This window comes from Phyllostomus discolor, chromosome 11, assembly GCF_004126475.2.
Source record: "Phyllostomus discolor isolate MPI-MPIP mPhyDis1 chromosome 11, mPhyDis1.pri.v3, whole genome shotgun sequence".
NCBI classification, from domain to species: Eukaryota; Metazoa; Chordata; class Mammalia; order Chiroptera; family Phyllostomidae; genus Phyllostomus; species Phyllostomus discolor.
Genome location: NC_040913.2, coordinates 47856222 through 47869992, shown reverse-complemented (window position 1 = coordinate 47869992; position 13771 = coordinate 47856222). Strand labels below are relative to the sequence as shown.

The 13771-nt window shown below is 36.7% G+C and overlaps 1 protein-coding gene across 1 annotated transcript in view; it reads right to left on the bottom strand.

The window, feature by feature from the left end:
* The window catches only part of RB1 (RB transcriptional corepressor 1), a 295974-nt gene that overhangs the window by 81193 nt on the left and 201010 nt on the right, over window positions 1-13771 (bottom strand).

The following is a 13771-nucleotide window of genomic DNA, read 5'->3' as shown; positions in this document are numbered from 1 at the left end:
TTTTTATTGTATTTGTTTCCATTACCATTTAGTTCCCTTATATACTCCTCCACACCATAATCAATATACTGTTGACCATATCCATGAGTCCTTTTCCCTTTTTGCTCAATTCTTTCAGTCCCTAACCTTCCCCCACATACCCTTAGCTGTCATCCTGCTCTCTATCTATAAGTCTGATTGTATTTTGCTTCTTAGTCCAGTATGTACATTGGATTCCACATATGAGTGGAATCATACGGCATCTGTCTTTCTCTGACTACCTTTTTCACCTAGGCTCTCATTTAAAATGTAAGGCAATAAAAAAAGAGCTTTACAGGCCAAAAAAAGGTTAAAAGAGCACATTGCCAAAAAACAAGCATTCCAAGAGATGCTAAAGGGATTGCTTGAAGAAGAAGAAGAAGAAGAAGAAGAAGAAGAGCGGGGAGAGAGAGAGAGAGAGAAAGAAACACTGATACATAGGTAAAAACAAAAGAAATGAATGAGTACCTATCAATAATAACCTTAAATGTAAAACTTGAATGCTACAATCAAAAGAAATAGAGTAATCAAAATAAACAGGGTGGTGGAATGGATTAGAAAACATGACCTGCATATTTGCCGTCCACAAGAGACCCACCTCAGAACAAAATATCTACATAGGCTGAAAGTGAAGGGACAGAAAAAGATATTCCATGTAAACGGACATGTAAAAAAAGGTGGGGTAGCAATACTTATATGAGACAAAACAGACTTCAAAACAAAGGCCACAGCAAGACAAAGAAGGTAATTACCTAATAAGGGAGCAGTCCAACAGGAGGATATAAACTTCTATGCACCCAACATAGGAGCACCTAGATATATAAGAAAAATCTTGGAGGAGATTATGGAAGAGATAGACAGCAATACAGTCACTGTTGGGGATTTTAACAGCCCATTGTCAACAATAGACAGATCTTCCAAAAAAAAAAAAGAATCAACAAGGATATTATGACACTGAATGGAACTCTAGATCAAATGGACTTAACTGATATTTGTAGACTATTTCACCCCCAAAAAGCGAAATCTACATTCTTTTGAAGTGCATATGGATCATTTTCAAGGACAGACCACACTGAAAGACACAAAACAATCCTCAACAAATTCAAGGAAGTTGAAATCATATGAAGCATCTTCTCAGATCACAATAGCTTGAAACTAGAAACCAGCCTTAAAGAAAAAAAATCAAAACATTCAAATACACAGAGACTGAATACCATGTTATTAAATAATGAATGGGTTAAATGAGATGAGGAAAGAAATAAAATATACCCTGAAAAAAAGATGAAAATTAACATAGAACAAGCCAAAACCTATGGACATAAGAGAAGGCGGTCCTGAGAGGGAAGTTCATAGGAATACAGGCCTACCTAAAGAAAATAAAAAATTCTCAGACAACCTAAACCTATATCTAAAAGAACTAGAGAAACAACAACAAAGTCTAGAGAGAGCAGAAGAAAAGAAATAATCAAGATCAGAGGAGAATTAAATGACATAGAGACTGAAAAAACATCCAAAGGATCAATGAATCCAGGAGTTGGTATGTGAAAAGATAAAGAAAATTGACAAACCTTTAATCAGACTCATTAAAAAAGGTTGGAGGACCTAAATAAAATCAGAATTGAAATAGTAGAAGTAACAACTGATACCATAGAAATACACAGAATTGTAAGAACTCACTATGAACAGCTATATGTCAAGAAATTGGACAATTTGGATGAAATGGTTCAATTTCTAGAAACATCCAACCTGCTAAAACTGAATCAAGAAGAAGCAGAAAGTCTGAACATACTGATAACAATCACTGAAACTGAAGCAATAATCAAGAGCCTCAAGCCCTGTAACCAAGAACATGAAAGCCCTGGACCAGATGGCTTTGAAGGGAAATTTTACCAAACAGTGAAAGAAGAACTAACACCTATCCTTCTCAAACTTTTCCAAAAAACTCAAGTAGAGGGAAGAATCCTAACTCTTTTTCCCAGGCCAGTATTATCCTAACTACAAACTCATAAAGACACAACAAAGAAAAAATTACAGGACAGAATCTCTGATGAATGTAGATGCTAAAATCCTCAATAAAATTTTGGCAATCTGGATCCAGCAATACATTAAAAAAAGCATACACCATGACAAAGTGGTATTTATCCCAAGGATAAAAGAAGGTACAATATTTGCAAATTGATAAATGTATTACATCACTTAAACAAAATGAATGACAAAAATCACATGATCATCTCAATAGATGCTAAAGAATTTGATAAAACCCAGCACCCATTTGTGACAAAAACTCTCAGCAAAGTGGGAATAGAGGGAGCATACCTAAACATGATAAAGGCCATATATGAAAAACCTACTGCCAACATCATACTCAATGGGCAAAAGCTAAAAATTTTCCCACTAAGATTAGGAAAAAGACAAGGATATCTGTCTTCACTACTTGTATTCAACATAGTATTGGAAGTTCTAGCCACAGCTAGACAAGAAAAAGAAATAAAAGGTATCCGAATTGGAAGGAGGAAGTAAAACTGTCATTATTTTCATGGACGTGACAGTATACATAGAAAACCCTACAGTCCTTATTAAAACTTACCTGACCTAATAAGTGAATTTGGAAAAGTAGAAAGATACAAAGTCAATATTCAGAAATGAAAGGCATTTTTGTATGCCAACAATGAACTATAAGAGAAACCAAAAAAAAAATACCATTTACTACAGCAAAAGGAAAATTAAATACCAAGGATGTAAAACACTTGAGCTGGGAATACCACAAAACACTGAAGAAAGAAACTAAGAAAGATACAAATAAATTGCAGCATGCACTGTTTTCATGGATTGAAAGTATTAATATCATCAAAACATGCATGCTACCCAAAGCAATCTACAGATTCATGCAATTCCTGTTAAAATACCAATGGTATATTTTTCATATCTAGAATAAATACTTGAAAGGTTTATATGGAAACAAAGAGACCCAAATACCCACAGGATTCCTGAGAAAGAAAAACAAATTTGGAGGGATGACAATACCTCATATTGAACTATACTACAAAGCTACTGTAATCAAAACATCTGGTACTAGCATAAGAACAGACACATAGGCCAAAGGAACAGAATGAGAGGCCAGAAATAAACCCATGTCTCTATGGCCAATTAGTGTTTGATAAAGGGGTCACAAGAATAAAATAGAGTAAAAATAGTCTCTTAAATGAATGGTGTTGGGAAAACTGCACTGGTACATGCAAAAAAAAAAATTAACCTAAACCACCGAATTACACCATACACCAGAATAAACTCAAAATGGATAAAAGATTTAACTCTAAGTTGTGCTAACATAAAAGTCCTAAAGAAAACATACATAGTAAAATTTAAGTTCTCTAATGCAGAAATATATTTGCCTAAATATCTCCTTGGGCAAGTGAAATTAAGGAAAAAGAGAAACAAATGGGACTATATCAAATTAAAAAGCTTTTGCATGGCTAAAGAAAACCATCATCAAAATGAAAAGGGAATTGACTATATGGGAGAACATATTTGCTGATCATATATTGGACAGGGTTTAATCTCCAAAATACAGGGAGAACTCACACAACTCCACTCCAGAAAAACAAACAACCCAATTAAAAAATGGGCAAAGGACCTGAACAGACATTTCTCCAAGGAGGACATACAGAGGGCCCAGAGAAATATGAAAGGATGCTCAACATCACTAGCAATCATGGAGATGCAAATTAAAACCACAATGAAAGAGAACTTTGCACCAGTCGGAATGGCCATCATAAAAAAATCAATAAACAACAATTGCTGGTGAGGTTGTAGAGAAAAGGAAATCCTAGTACTCTGTTGGTGAGAATGGAGACTGGTGTAGCCAACGTAGAAAACAGTATGCAGTTTCCTCAAAAACTAAAAATTGATCCAGCAATTCCACTTCTGGGATTATATCCTAAGAATACTGAAATACCAATTCAAAAGAAGCTATGGACCCCAATGTTCATAGCAGCACAATTTACAATAGCCACGTGCTGGAAGCAACCTAAGTGTCTATCAGTAAATGAGTAGATAAAAAAACTATGGTACATTTACACAATGGAGTACTACGCAGCAGAAAGAGAGAAGGAGCTCCTACCATTCAAGATGGCATGAGTGGACCTGGAGAGCATTATGCTAAATGAAATAAGCCAGGTGGTGAAAGACAAATACCATATGATCTCACCTTTAACAGGAACCTAGTTAACAAAACAAATAAGCAAGGAAAATACTACCAGACACATTGAAATAAAGAACAAACTGACAGTATCCACAGCGGACGGGGGAAGGAATAAAGGGGGAAAAAGGGGAAAGGTCATCAAGGAACATGTATAAAAGACACATGGGACCAAGCTAAGGTGGGTAGGATCCAGGGTGGTAGGAGAGAGTGGATGGGGAAGGGGGAGTGATGGGGTAGAAATAGATACTGTACTTAAAATTAAAAATAAATAAATAGATAAATAATATTTAAAAAATGGGCAAAGCACATGAATTGACACTTCCAAAAGAGGACATAAAGATGGCCCAGAGACAATATGAAAAAGTGCTCATCATCACTAGCTATCAGAGAGATGCAAGTTAAAACTACAATGAGACATTACCTCACGCCCATCAGAATGGTTACCATTAATAAATTAACAAACAACAGGTGCTGGCAAGAATGTGGAAAAAAGGGAACCCTAGCGCACTGTTGGTGGGAATGCAGATTGTTGCAGCCACTGTAGAAAACAGTATGGAATTTCCTCGGAAAATTAAAAATGGAACTGACTTATGGCATAGTGATTCCACAGGAATATACTGTGAGAAATCTGAAACACCAATTCAAAATAATTTATGCACATCTATATTCATAGCAGCATTATTTAAATAGCCAAGTGATGGAAACACTCTAAGTGCCCAACAGTAGATAAGTGAATTAAAAAACTGTGGTATAGACTATTCCAAAAAATCCAAAATGATGGAAGACTCACAAACTCTTTTTATGAAGCCAGTATCATCTTAATCCCCAAACCAGATAAAGACACAACAAAGAAAGAAAACTTCAGGCCAGTAACACTGATGAACATGGATAAAAAATCCTCAACAAATAATGGCAAACCGCATCCAACAATACATTAAAAAGATCATACACCATGATCAAGTGGGATTCATTCCAGGGATGCAAGGGTGGTACAATATTCGCAAATCAGTGAATGTAATACATCACACATAAACAAAAGCAAAGACAAAAACCACACGATCATATCAATAGATGCAGAAAAAGCATGTGATAAGATACAGCACCCATTTATGATAAAAAACACTTGGCAAAGTGGGAATAGAGGGAGCATTCTTCAACATAATAAAGGCCATATATGAGAGACCTACAGCCAACATCATACTCAATGGGCAAAAACTAAAATCTTTTCCACTAAGATCAGGAAAAGACAAGGCCATCCACTTTCACCACTTCTATTCAATATAGTACTGGAAGTTTTAGCCATGGCAATCAGACAAGAAAAGAAATAAAAGGCATCCAAATCAGAAAGGAGGAAACAAAACTGTCACTGTTTGCAGATGACATGATCGTGTACATAGAAAATCCTATAGACTCCACCACAAAACTGCTTGACCTAATAAATGAATTTGGAAAAACAGCAGGATACAAAGTCAATATCCAGAAATCAAAGGCATTTCTGTATACCAACAATGAAACAGCAGAAGCAGAAACCAGGGAAAAAACTCCATTTGATATAGCAACAAGAAAAATAAAATAATGAGGAATAAACCTAACCAAGGAGGTCAAGTCCTGTACTCAGAAAACTACACAACACTGAAGAAAGAAATCAATGAAGAAACAAAGACGTGGACATATACCGTGTTCATGGATTGAAAGAATTAACATCATCAAAATATCCACACAACCCAAAGCAATATATAGATTCAATGCAATACCTATTAAAATACCAATGGGGGACTTCTGGCCAAGATGGAGGCATAGGTAGACACACTGTCTCTTCGCACAACCAAAATAAGGAAAACAAAATTTAGAAATGAAAAAATAACCAGTACTGACAGAAAATTGAACTGTATCGAAGCCTGACAACAAAGGAGTTAAAACTGACAGATTCATCTAGACCGGTAGGAGGGGCAGAGAGGGGTTGTGACAAAAAAAGTGGTGTCTGGTGGCCCCTGGGCACTCAGGAGGCAGCTGGCAAACCCCAGGTGTGGGGTGGAAGTGGGTGAACACAACAAGGCAGCAGATTGTGGAAGGGCATGGTGTCAAGGCGGCTGGCAGACTGGGGGTCCCACATTCACGTGCAGATAAACCACGCAAAACTGGGGAGCGAGACAGACCGCCCAACCCAGGATCCCAGAGGCCGGAAATAAAACCTCAAAACACCGATTGAAAATACCTGCAGGGGCCCTGACTGACGTAGCTCAGTGGATTGAGTGCGGGCTGCGAACCAAAGTGTTGCAGGTTCGATTCCCAGTCATGGTACATGCCTGGGTTGCAGGCCATGACCCCCAGCAACCACACATTGATGTTTCTCTCTCTCTCTCTTTCTCCCTCCCTTTCCTCTCTAAAAATAAATACATAAAATCTTTAAAAAAATACCTGCAGGGGTTGAGGCCCACGGAGAGGCTCCCAGCCTCACAGGAGAGTTTGTTGGAGAGACCCACAGGGTCCTAGAATGTACACAAGTTCACCCACACAGGAATCAGCACCAGAAGGGCCCAGTATGCTTGGGGGAAGCAGCAGAAGGGACTGAAATCCAGCAGAGAGCAGAGCAAGCACCACTGTTCCATCTCAGACCCCTCCCCCAAACACAGCATCAAAACCCAGCAACATGGGTTGCCCCGCCCTGGTGAACACCCAAGGCTCCCCCGCTCATACGTAACAGGCAAGTCAAGACACACACACAAAAAACTGGCCCAAATGGAAAAACAGATCAAAGCTCCACAGCAAATACAACTAAGCAATGAAAAGATAGCCAACCGATCAGATGCACAGTTCAAAGCACCGGTGATCAGGATGCTCTCAGAATTGGTTGAATTTGGTCACAAATTAGATGAAAAAATGAAGGCTACATTAAGCGAAATAAAGAAAAATGCACAGGGAACCAACAGTGGTGGGATGGAAACTGGGACTCAAATCAATGGAGTGAACCAGAAGGAAGAAGGAAACAACCAAACAGAAAAGAATGGAGAAACAAGAATTCAAAAAATGGAAGAGAGACTTAGGAACCTCTAGGATATCTTCAAATGTTCCAATATCTGAATTATAGGGGTACCAGAAGGAGAAGAGGAAGAGCAACAAGTGGAAAAGTTATTTGAACAAATAATAAAGGAGAACTTCCCCATTCTGAAAAAAGGAAATAGACTTCCAGGAAGTCCAGGAAGCTCAGAGAGTCCCAAAGAAGTTGAACCCAAGGAAGAACACACCAAGGAACATATAATTACATTAGCCAAGGTAAAAATGCAGGAGAGGATCCTAGATGCAGCAAGAGATAAGGAGACAGTTACCTACAAAGGTGTTCCCATCAGACTGTCAGCTGATTTCTCAAAAGAGACCTCGCAGGCAAGAAGGGGTTGGAAAGAAGTATTCCAAGTCATGAAAGGCAAGGACCTACATTCAAGATTGTTCTATCCAGCAAAGCTTTCATTTAGAATGGAAGGGCAGATAAAGTGTTTCTCAGATATGGTCAAGTTAAAGGAGTTCATCATCACCAAGCCCTTATTTATGAAATGTTAAAGAGATTTATCTAAGAAAAAGAAGAAAACAAATATGTATAGTACGATGACATTAAACTCACAATTATTAACAACCACACCTAAAACAAAAACAAACTAAGCAAACAACTAGAACAGGAACAGAACCACAGAAATAGAGATAATATGGAGGATTAGCAACAGGGGAGTGGGAGGAAGAGAGAGGGGGAAAAGATACAGAGAGTAAGTAGCATAGATAGCAGGTAGAAAATAGACAGATGGAGGGCAAGAATAGTATGGGAAATGTAGAAGCTAAAGAACTTATAAGTATGACACATGGACAATGAACTAAGGGGGGGATATGAGTGGGAGAGGGTGTGCAGGGTGGAGGGGACTAAAGGGGGGGAATGGGACAACTGTAATAGCATAATCAATAAAATATATTTTTTAAAAAGGACCAAGGTCATATTTCACACATATAGAACCAACACTTCAAAAATTCATATGGAACCATAAAGGATCCCGAATAGCTGCTGTAATTTTAAGAAAGAACAGCAAAGTAGGAAGGATCACAATACCTGATACCAAACTGTATGACAAGGTCACTGTAATCAAAACAGCCTGGTACTGGCATAAAAACAGGCACATGGACCAATGGAACAGAACAGAGAGCCCAGAAATAAATCTAAGTCTCTAAGTTCAATTAATTTCTGACAAAGGGGGCAGCAGAATAAAATACAGTGAAAATAGCCTCTTCAACAAATGCTATTGGGAGAACTGGACAGCTACGTGCAAAAAAAAATAAAACTCAATCACCAACTTACACCATACACAAAAATAAATTCAAGGTGGATAAAAGATTTAATGTAAGTCATGACACCATTAAAGTCCTAGAGGAGAACATAGGTAGGAAAATCTCAGATATTTCATGCAGCAGTATTTTCACTGATATGTCCCCAAGAGCAAGGGACATAAAGGAAAGAATGAACAAGTAGGATCTTATCAAAATAAAAAGCTTCTGTACGGCTACAGAAAACAGTATTAAAATAAAATCATATGGGAAAACATATTTGCCAATGATACCTCGGACAAGGGTTTCATCTCCAAAATATATAAAGAACTCACATGACTCCACTCTAAGAAGACAAACAACCCAGTTAAAAAATGGGCAAAGGACTTGAACAGACACTTCTCCAAGGAGGACATACAAAGGGTCCAGAGACATATGAAAAGATGCTCAGTATCACTAGCTATCAGAGAGATACAAATTAAACCACAATGAGATATCACCTCACACCAGTCAGCATGGCCATCATAAACAAAGGAACAAACAACAAGTGTTGGAGAGGTTGTGGAGAAAAGGGAACCCTAGTGCACCATTGGTGGGATTGCAGACTGGTACAACCACTATGGAAAACAGTATGGAATTTTCCTCAGAACACTAAAAATGGAACTGCCTTTTGACCCAGCAATTTCACTGCTAGGCCTATGTCCTAAGAACCCTGAAACACCAATTCAAAAGAACCTATGTTCCACAAAGTTATAGAAGCACAACTTATAATAGCCAAGTGCTAGAAGCAACCTAAGTGCCATCAGTAAATGAGTGGATCAAAAAACTGTGGTACATTTATGCAATGGAGTTCTATGCAGCAGAAAGAAAGATGGAGCTCCTACTCTTTGTGACAGCATGAATGAAACTGAAAGCATTATGCTACGCGAAATACGCCAGGTGGTGAAAGACAAATAGTATATGATGTTACCTTTAGCAGGACATAATCAACAAAACAAACAAACAAGGAAAATATAACCAAAGACACCAAAATAGAGAACAGGCTGACAGTGACCAGAGGGGAGAGGGAGGGAATTTAGGGGGAAAGGGTGAAGTGTGTTGTGGGAAAACATTATAAAGGACACATCAACAATAATGGGGGGCTGGAAACAGGAGGGATTTGGGGGTGCTGTGATGTTGGGCTGGGGTGGGGGTAAAGGCAGAAAACTGTACTTGAACAACAATAAAAACAACAACAAAAAACACTGTGGCATATTTATACAATGGAATACTACACAGCAAAAAAAAAAAAAAAAAAAAAGGAGGAATCCCTATCTTCTGTGACAGCATGGTTGTGTCTGGAGACCATATCCTATGTGAAATAAGCCAACTGGTGAAAGTCAAACAGCATGTGATCTCACTTATAACTGCAATCTAATGAAGAAAATAAACTAACCAGCAAAAGAAAACCAGAGACATGGAAAATGGGACATTCTGATAGATGTAAGAGGGGAAGAGGGAGGGGGGAAGTGTGGAAGGAGGAAGAAAGGATTAATCAAAGAACATATATGATAGAACAGACTGACAGCTTTAAGAGGGGAGGAAGAAATGAGGGAATGATAAAATGAAGGGGAAGGGATTAGTCAAAGAACATGTACATGAACAACGGAATGTGGACTGACTGAGGGAGTGTAGGCTGGGCTGGGTGAAGGGGGCAAAGGGGAAAAATTGGGACAACTGTAATAGAATAAATAATACAAAAGGAAAAATATGGTATATAAACCCTTTTACTGATCTTAAAAAATAACATGCATAAGGGTTTTTCATCAAAACAAAGCAAATCCTTGTATTACGAACATTACCTTAAATTTAGTTTCCTTTTTAAAAAAAACGATAAATTTCCAATTATTTAACCAATTAAAATTGTTAGCTTTTATTTTCATAGAATATAAAGACCTATGAATCATTTTATTACAATTTTTTATTTTAAAATAAACATTTATTTAATTACATGAATGGAAAACATTAACATGGAACTACAATTTATGCTTCTCAGTGAAAAGGATTTTATGCATAGTATTGGGAAGCAGAAGCAGCAGTTTACCTAAAAAAGCAAATATTCCTTAAAACACTGCACTAAAGATTACACCTGTTAGCCTACATACCCCATATTTAATTTCTGCTGATGACCAAAATAACTGGTGTCAAAATTGCTAGGCAAAAATGGTTATATTTTGTGTTGTGGAACCTTAAGACTTCTGTAGACTGAAACGTGTAATTCAATAAAATCTGTTACTCAAGGGAAAAAATGGACATTAAAAAATATAAAAGGACATGTATAAATAGTTTGTCTGGGAGATATTATAGAGTTGTTCCAAAATAAATAATTGTGAAAGTGAGAGATATCATTTTGCACTATCACAGCAATTTTTACCCATCTCCATTACCCGGGCCATGTATTCTTCATTAAAAAGTGAACTGTAGAAAACTCTACTTTCAGAAGGCCCTGTTTAAAATTGTGAGCTAGATCCTGGTTTAGAAGCACATAGTATTAAAAGTATCCAATATGCCTATTACAAGGATAATGCAAAAGTCTGTATTTCCCAAAAATAGTTTATATTTTAAAAAGTGTGTTACTTGATTATGTTAATTTTTGTTTAATACTCAATTGTTAGTAACAGGTAAGTCATTTCACTTCTCCACCTTTTTCATTTTAATGCTTAAAAGAAAAAACTGAAATTACAAAACAAATTATAAAAGCCAGCATTAGCCCTGGCTGGCGTAGCTCAGTGGATTGAGCACGGGTTGCGAACCAAAGCATCACAGGTTCGATTCTCAGTCAGGGCACATACCTAGGTTGCAGGCCACGGCCCCCAGCAACTGCATATTGATGTTTGTCTCTCTCTCTTTCTCCCTCCCTTCCCTCTCTAAAAATAAATAAATAAAATCTTTAAAAAAAATTAAAATGTACATATACCTTTAAAAAATAAAAAAATAAAAGCCAGCATTAATTAACAAGTAAATGAAAAAATTTTAGACAGTTAAATTATCTTAAAACATGGACAGGTTAAATAAAAGGACCCTATATTAATAAAAATAACAAATGTTTACTACTTTTTAATAACGATAAAATCGACCAGATATTAAACTACAGAAAACAATGAACTTAAACAAAAGGCAGCAAGACAGATTTAAGTTAGTCTTTGAAGAATTCTTAAAGAGTATATAATCAAAATCTTAAAGAGAAATTATCTGTTATATTTACTGAAGGCAAGATGCACTAAATGTAGCAAGAATGAAATTTTTTTTAAAGAGAAACAAATCCAGCTGTTTCCTATTCTACATTTCCTCATCATGTTCTGAATCTAGCACTTACAGGAAAACACCAAAACTACTTTTGATATTGGATTATTTCTGATAATAGAAAAAAATACGAAGAACTAATAAGTAAACTCATAAAACCCCACAACACTTACATATATTTTAAAACTAGTTTGTGACAGTTCAGTTTTAAAAACAAGCCATAAACATTTGTAAAAAATATAAAGGTCAAAAGTTGGTTTTATTTTATAATTAAAGGTAAATGAACTTAGATGACTTAAGAATAACTGCCCTAGAGTGCTTCTAAAATTATATTAAACTCACTAATAAACAACAGCTTCGTATTTTCTGCAGAAATTCAGGAACTACATTAATGAGAATACATGCAAAATACTTCTACTCTGTATTTCTTGCACATCCAGGTTCAACAGCCCTTCCTCACTATTAATTAGGAAATGACTACAAGTTTAGAGACAGAAAATTCTAAGATTATATTCAAGTAATTTTCTAACATCTGTAGAACACTCTCTGAACCAGAATACAAGTGCTTCCATTCCCGAATGTTAAGTACAGAGGATATTTTTGAGCTATTCTTCTACAGCTGTTATCTTCCTTTTTGTCTTTACTTAAACAATGAACTAACACTGACCTGCAATAATTACTGACATGACTCATACCAAAAGCAATATAACAAATTCCAACCACAGTGGAACAGAGAATACTGCCACATTTAACAATGCTACAGCTCAGTGAAGCTTTTTATTCCCTGAATTTTTTCCATTTTTTCAAATTTAATCTTTATTTTATTTATTTTCAATAGCATTTAGTCCCATTATACCTCTCTCCCTGCAGCAATCACCACACTGTTGTCCTTATCCATAAGTACTCCTTTTTGCTCAGTCTCTCCACCCCCAACCTCCCCACCTACTCACAGCTGTCATCTGCTCTCTATCTATGAGTCTGTCTCTGTTCTGCATGTTAGTTCAGTTTGTTCATTAGATTGCACATATGAGTGAAATCATGTGGCATTTGTCTTTCTCTGATTGGCTTATTTCACTTAGTATAATGTTCTCTAGGTCCATCCATACTGTTGCAAAGGATAAAATTTTCTTTTCTACAGCCCAAGCCCAGTAGTATTCCATTATGTAAATGTCCCATAGTTACTTTACCCATTCATCTACTGATGGACACTTGGGCTGCTTCCATATCTTGGCAATTGTAAATAATGCTGCAACGAATATAGGGGTGCTTTTGTTCTTTTGAATTGGTGTCTTGGGTTCCTTCAGATATATTCCCAGAGTGGGGTTGCTGGGTCAAAAGGCAGATCCATTTTTAATTTTTGAGGGATCTCCATACTGCTTTCCACAGTGGCTGCACCAATCTGGATTCCCATCAACAGGGAAAAAGGGTTCCCCTTTCTCCACATCCTCACCAGCACTTATTGTTTGTTGATTTATTGATGATAGCCATTCTGACAGGTATAAAATGGTATCTCATTTTTTTTGGTAGTTAGTGATATTGAGCATCTTTTTGTATTTCTATTGACCACCTGTATGTCCTCTTTGGATAAGTGTCTATTCAGGTCCTTTGCCCATTTTTTTACTTGGGTTGTTTAAGAATGAGGGGTCATCTCAGGAAAAGAAGAAATAGATCTAATACCATTTAACTATATTCTCAGTTCTCTTTTCTTAAGAAAACTCTGTACAGCAGAGGAAAAAGGGATGAAGTGAAGGAAAACTAACAATTGTGATGTTTCTAAATGTACATTCTCATAAATGTTCATTTATTCATCACAATTCTATAAAGCATTATTATCCCTAATTTTACAGACAAAAACACCCTGAGATACAGAGACATAACTTGCTCAGAATCACACTATAACAAGTTACACCGACACCTCTGAACTTCAGCTTTCCATTTGTAAAATAGATATAGCAATGTTCTGTGAAG